Source organism: Medicago sativa, chromosome 7 (assembly GCF_051527215.1).
Source record: "Medicago sativa cultivar Bolivia chromosome 7, Bolivia_mono, whole genome shotgun sequence".
Taxonomy (NCBI): Eukaryota; Viridiplantae; Streptophyta; class Magnoliopsida; order Fabales; family Fabaceae; genus Medicago; species Medicago sativa.
This window is the reverse complement of record NC_140755.1, coordinates 11767858-11775147: the sequence shown is the minus strand read 5'-3', so window position 1 is coordinate 11775147 and position 7290 is coordinate 11767858. Positions and strand designations below refer to the sequence as shown.

General features: G+C 35.7%; 1 pseudogene; it reads left to right on the top strand.

The window, feature by feature from the left end:
* The first annotated feature begins 4777 nt into the window (after positions 1-4777).
* LOC146904267 (uncharacterized) lies at positions 4778-6528 on the top strand (annotated as a pseudogene).
* The last annotated feature ends 762 nt before the right edge of the window (positions 6529-7290 follow it).

Below are 7290 nucleotides of genomic sequence, written 5' to 3'. Positions count from 1 at the left end.
TAATATTCTTATGTTAAAGTGAGGTATATTTGGGAAAGTAGGCTAACAAAACAACTTAGAGTTAGATTTTACCTAAGGATCCCTAATTTGTGAACTATTTCCGATTTTCCTTCTCTGCACCAAAGTAAGATGGGTACTAGTAGAACTACTTATTCTATTTATTTTTTTATTTTTGAAGAAACCAATTTTGGCTTTTGATTTTTTTTTTTGTGTAGACCTACTTTTTGTGTTTTTTCTTCATTTCTCAGTCTTTTTCTTTCTTTTGAGAACCAAGTTCTACTGGTACGCCAAACTTAGTGTCAAATCATATCATGTTCTTTAAAATTTATATCTAACTACAAGATAAATCAAATATATGACATTACGGGGTTCAAACTTGTTCGTCACTTAGTAACAACAAAAGAAATATTGCCTGAAGGCTCAAAGGGATTTAGTAAAGGTTATAATCATAATAATAAAAGGGTATTTTGAAAAAGCTCAAGGTACCAAAAAAGCGTCCGTGTGTAAAATAATATGACATGTAGTCCGTTGAGAACAACCGCAAGTCTGAGCAAAAATGACATTCGAACATGGAACACACATATTGAAAGAACTACAGTAAAAAGTGAAAGATATTTGGCTCAAAGTCGCATCTATTATGCTATACAGAAAAGATAAGGTGATTATGATGAGTATCTTGCGCAGCAATCTCCAATAGTTATCGTACCCATATGTTTATTATTTAAAATTTACCGTATTACTTACCGATACCGAATACCGTACCCGTACCTATGCATCTTAGATTTACTTCTTGAATACTTAACTCGTAATTGAGTTAGTGACCACATATTTAATTTTATTGTTCTTCAAATCAACAATAAGTAGTATGTTGAAAACAGTTACGGATTTCCTTCTTGGATAGTTGAGTCATAACTGAGTTAACCACTATGAAATTATTTCTAAAATTTGGAATTAAAATTGAGTAAACAGTTATGAATTTTCTTCTTGGGTAGTCGAGTCATAACTGAGTTAACAACTTTGGATTTACTTCTAAAATAGTGGATTTAAAACCGAGTAAACAGTTATGGAATTCCTTCTTGGATAAACGAGTCATAATCGAGTTAACAACTATGATTTTACTTCTAAAATAGTGAAATAAAAAACCAAGTAACACAATTATGGATTTACTTCTTGGATAGTCGAGTCATAACTTAGTTAACAACTATGGAATTACTTCTTAAATAGTAGAATTAAAGCCGATTAAACAATAGTAGAATTAAAGCCGATTAAACAATTATGGATTTACTTCTTGGATAGTCGAGTCATAACTAAGTTAACAACTATGAATTTACTTCTAAAATAGTGGAATTAAAACCGAGTATACAGTTATGGATTTCCTTCTTGAAAAGTCGAGTCATAGCTGACATAAAACCTATGGATTTACTCCATGAATATCTGAGTCAAAACCGAGTCATCAATTATGGATTTTCTTCTAGAATTATTGAGTCATGACTGAGTCAGCATGGTTTACCTTTAATGTTCCATCTATAATTGCTTAATTATAACTAAGTAGGTAACTTTGGATTTCCTTCTGACTTAGAAACTTTCTTTTTTTTGGCTTTCGAAGCGGTTTTTGACCCACCAATGGTGGGCGACTAATCCTACTCACGCGTAGAGACATGTGCACTGGCCAAACATTGTTCCCCTTGGGAATCAAACCTGGTATTCCCCGGGTACATGCTTGAAATAAGCTCCCTGCCACTAGTTTTACTTATAGAATAATTGCGTCAAAATAAAGTCCACAATAATGAATTTTCGATTAAAATACTTGAGTCATAATGGAGTCAGAAACCACATATTTAGTTTTAGCATTCCTTCCATAATAGTTGAGTTATAATTGAGACGACAATTATAATTTTACTTATGATGATCTTTGTAGAATAGATAACTGAATCAACAATCATAATTAATTTACTCTAAAAGTTTCTTCTAGAATATCTGAGTCATAACATTGTCACACTTGTTTCTAGAGTATATCATGATAGCCCGTGTTTACACCTATAAAACTAAAGCTAATACCCAGATTTTAGTTATTGTAGTGGAGTAGTTCCATAACCATAATTTTGAATCAATACTTCAAAGTATTGTCTCTCTATCATTTGGTCTTTTGTCTTTATCTTTTCTAAAAGTCTCCCTTCTCACACACTATTGAAAATCCTATACTAAAAATATGTTTTTTTTTTATTAGTTTTCATTTATTTTTTTTTACAAAATAAGCATTCACTTAATACCTACACAAGCCTTTGTTCTTTTTTTCTCTTTTCCACAATGACTTCTACACCAACTCTTCCACCAAACTACTACTTATTCTCTACTCCAAGACGGTTGAAAACAATCGAAATCACAATCACCACAATACTCATAAACCGCATAAAAACCGTCGGTTTTCTTCCTTAAAGTATGCACCTGTAGCTGCTGTTGTTGTAGCTGAATTTGGTGCAAATGAAAAGGCTGCTGTTGCTGGTGGTGTTCAATCTGTTGGCAATGGAAGAGTTGCATCATATTCCTCTGCAATGGATTCTTTATTGGATGGAAGGAAATCATGGCTTCCACATGAGTTCTCTGGAAGGAAGTCCACCCGGCTTGCCGCGAAAATGCGCTTTGGAATGCCTAGGGTAACCCCAAACAAGCATGCTCACAACAATGCTGCAGATGAGGTGCTTTACTGTCTCTTCAAAGCTGGTAACAATATTGCTGATATTGATAATATTTTAATTGCATATGAACAAAAGTTAAGGGTGGTTGAAGATTATATTTATATGCTTAAGGAGTTTGCTAATATTGGTCACTTATTGATGACCGTTAAGTGCTTTGATTTTATTGTAAGGAAGCAAAATGGGAGGGTTGCTAAGGGTAAGCTAGTGAGTACTATGGTTGGTACTCTTGGTAGGTTAGGAGAGATTAATCTTTCTCTGAGATTGTTTTACAATTCATTGATCGATGCTGGCGCAAAAGGGCAAGCAGATTTTGATGTCGTTGTTAAGTTTTACGATGAACGCTAAGGAGAGGCATAATGGGAGAGGGATTGTGCCAGATCTGCTTACAATTCACTTCTCTCTGTTTGCGCCACATAGGGCATGTGGGAAATGGCTCAAAAGTTATTGAGAGAAATGGATAGCAAGGGTATTGTTCGTGATGCGTTTACTTATAACACATATTGGTTGGAAAAGTGTTAAGCATTTTGATAGACATATTTTTTTCTCATCCTGTGTCTATTAGTGCCCTTACACAACGTGTCCAAATATGTTTTATAAGTAAACACATCACCAACAATACCATTGCTATCCATTTCTCTCAATAACTTTTGAGCCATTACCCACATGTCCTTTGGGGAGAAAACAGAGAGAAGTGAATTGTAAGTAAGCCGATCTGGCATTATGCCTCTCCTTAGCGTTCATCGTAAAACTTAACAACGACATCAAAATCTGCTTGCCCTTTTGCGCCAGCATCGATCAATGAATTGTAAAACAATCTCAGAGAAAGATTAATCTCTCCTAACCTACCAAGTGTACCAATCATAGTACTCACTAGCTTACCCTTAGAAACCCTCCCATTCTGCTTCCTTACAATAAAATCAAAGCACTTATCGACCAACAATAAGTGACCAGTATTAGCAAACTCTTTAAGCATATAAATATAATCTTCAACCACCCTTAACTTATGTTCATGTGCAATTAATATATTATCAATATCAGCAATATTGTTACCATCTTTGAAGAGACAATAAAGCACCTCATCTGCAGCATTGTTGTGAGCATCCTTGTTTGGGGTTACCCTATGCATTCCATAGTGCATTTTCGCGGCAAGCCGGGTGGACTTCCTTCCAGAGAACTCAAGTGGAAGCCATGATTTCCTATCATCCAATAAAGAATCCATTGCAGAGGAATATGATGCAGCTCTTCCACTACTAATAGATTGAACACCACCAGCAACAACAACCTTTTCATTTGCACCAAATTTAGCTACAGCAACAGCAGCTACATGTGCATACTTTAATGAAGAATATCAACAGTTTTTATGCCGTTTATGAGTATTGTGGTGATTGTGATTTCGATTGTTTTCAATAGGTCTTGGAGCAGGGAATAAGGAGTAGTTTGGTGGAGGAGTTGGTGTAGAAGTCATTCTGAAAAAAAAGAGAACAATGGCTTGTGTTGGTATTAAGTGAATACTTGTTTGAGTTTTGAGTTGGTGTGAAGAGAATTCTAGAAGATGATGGGCCATATCCAGATTCTATTTATTTTGGTGAACGAAGGCCTCGCCTAAATTATTGATAGTTTGGATATTAGCACTGTCTAAACTCATGTACCACTTCAAGGCGGCACCAGTCAAACAATCTCGGAAGTAGTGGATAAGGAGCTGATGATTATCGGTCTACGTGGACATCTTTCTTGCATACATCACCAGATGACTCTTAGGGAAAATATTCACTTTGTAATTTTCGAAGTCTGGGAGCTTAAACTTGTGTGGTATTTTGACATTTGGTGCCAAGCAAAGATCATAAGCATTCTTCGTGAACAATTCTTTCCCACAGAGAGACTTGACTTCACGGTTTATCTCGTCATACTTTTTTCGCAGATCATCCATCCGATCATAAGCCCCCACACTCCCTGAAATGGATGATGGGTCCATTGTCTTGCGGGATGGCATGAACCACAGGTTTCGAGAAAGTCATGGTAGCTTGAGGGGTTGTTGCACCAGGCGAAGGAACATGGACTGCGTATTGTGGAACCTCAGAGACATGGGGGTGGAGCACTTCACCAAAACTAGAGGGCATGCCCTAGGGCATGGTATGTTGTGGAGTACTAACGGACATTGTTGAAACCAGAATTACGGAAACAACTGTCTGACCCTGAGTGCTGAGAGGAGGAGGGGGCGGTGGTTGATTCTATGTAGTCGCCAACAAAGTTAACAGGTTGGTTAACTTCTACAGATCGGCCCGAATACCGTGGAGTTGCAAATGTGGCTGCTGAATCATGTTGGTTACACAATCTCCTTCTTAAGTTACATTGTCCTATTCACAAAGCCACCATGGTTTACTGTAATAATGTCAGTGCCATATATCTTTCAGGTAACCCAATTCAACACCAAAGAACAATACATATTGAGATGGACATCCATTTTGTTCGTGAAAAGGTAGCTCGGGGTCATATTTGCGTTCTTCACGTTCCTTCAAGATATCAAATTGCAGATATCGTTACCAAGGGCTTTCCCTTACTTATTTTTCAAGATTTTAGAGACAACTTCATTGTTCATCAACCTCCCTCTTCAACTGCGGGGGGGTATTAGAATATGTCTATATTCATTGTTTGACTTGTAAATATTGATTAGCCATGAATCACAATTCATGAGAATTTATACTCAACGTTAGCTCAAATAAAAAATCACAGTGATGAAGTGGCAAAGGAAGGTAGAGCCCTTGCCATAATACATGCAGCTCTATAGGATGGTATTTTTATCAAGATTTTGAATCTTGAAATTGCAAAAGAAGCTTGGAATAAGCTGAAGGAGGAGTAACGAGGAAGTGAAAGAACAAAGAAAATGAAAGTGATGAACTTTAGAAGAGAGTTTGAAGCTCTAAAAATGAAAGAAACTGAAACTGTTAAAGAGTTTTCTAACAAAATTTCTAAAGTTGTTACACAAATCAGATTGTTGGGAGAAGATCTCTGTGATCAAAGAGTTGTGGAAAAAATGTTGGTGTGTTTTCCAGGGATGTTTGAACAAAAAATTTGATCTCTTGAAGAAAATAATTTTTTTCTTTTAAAATCACAGTTGCAGAACTTGTCAATGCTTTGCAAGCTTCTGAGTAAAGAAGATATTTAAGGATGGAAGAAAATGTTGAAGGTGCTTTTTTGGCCAACAACAAAGGCAAAAACAAAGCTTTAAAAGTTTTGGGAAAAAGAACTTTCCATCCTACCCACATTGCAAAAAATATACTCATTTAGGTCATTTGGGAAAAAGCTTTAAAAGTTTTGTTGGTACCGGCCATGAGTTAAATGTAGAGCTTGTAACCAACTAGGTCATGTGGAGAAGGTTTGCAAAAACAAAACAGACCAACAGGAACAACAAGCTCGAGTTGTTGAGCACCACCAAGAATATGAGAAGCAATTGTTTAAGGCTTCTTGCTATTTAGCATGTAGTAGCAAAGAAACATGACTAATAGATAGTGGATACACTAATCATATGACAACAATGTTAGGTTTTTTTAAAGAACTTGATGAATCTTTTTACTCCAATGTTGTCATTGGCAATGGACAACATGTTGAGGTCAAAGGCAAAGAAGTTGTGGATGTTGAAACTCTCTCAAGCATAAAATATATTTCAGATGTTTTATTTGTGCTTGAGATAAATCAAAGTCTTTTGAGTGTTGGACAAATGATGGAGAAAAATTATTCTTTGCATTTTAAGGATATGAAGTGCACTATTTTTTATCCATCTGGAACTAATTTAACGATTGTTAAAATGAGAGGCAAAAGCTTTCCAGTAGCGTGACATTCGAGCATAGATCACACATATTGAAAGAACTACAGTAAAAGGTGAAAGGTATTTGGCTCAAAGTCTCATCAATTATGCTATACAGAAAAGATGCGGTGATTATGATAAATATCTTTCGCAAGCTCCAATAGTTATCGTGCTCCTAAACTTTGGGGGTAAGTCATCCTTCTGATGTAATGGTCTATAACAACTTATGAGACTAAGACAATTTGAAATTTTTTGATATGGAAACGTAATGTATTTCATGTAAAATTGAAAATGAACAAAGTTACTAGCACCAACATCACTAGGTCAACGATAATGGATTTCCTTCTCTTAAGTATGGGTACTCTCCCGTACCGGCTACACGTAGGTACTCGTAACTTAGTTTTTTCGTTGTGGTTGGTGCAGAAAAATCGTACGGGCGGTGGAAAAATAACCAAATTTTTTTTATTTTTTTATTGTATTTCAATTCTCTCTCTTGATTTTAATGAAAATAGTAGAGGGATTGCACAAAAAGAAAAACTTTGAAGCAACCCGATGATAGAAGTGTGGTTAAACACATGATCAAAATAGGACTTGTATGATACTACTTTTTACTATAATTGATTATTTCTGCGCATGTTTTTACAACAAACAATGATAGTAATTCATTTGAAAAATCTACTTTTTAAATTTACCATATTACGTATGGGCATCGGTATCCGATATGAGTACCATAACCATAACCATAGATTTCCTTCCAGAATACTTGAATCATAATTGAGTTAGTGACCACAT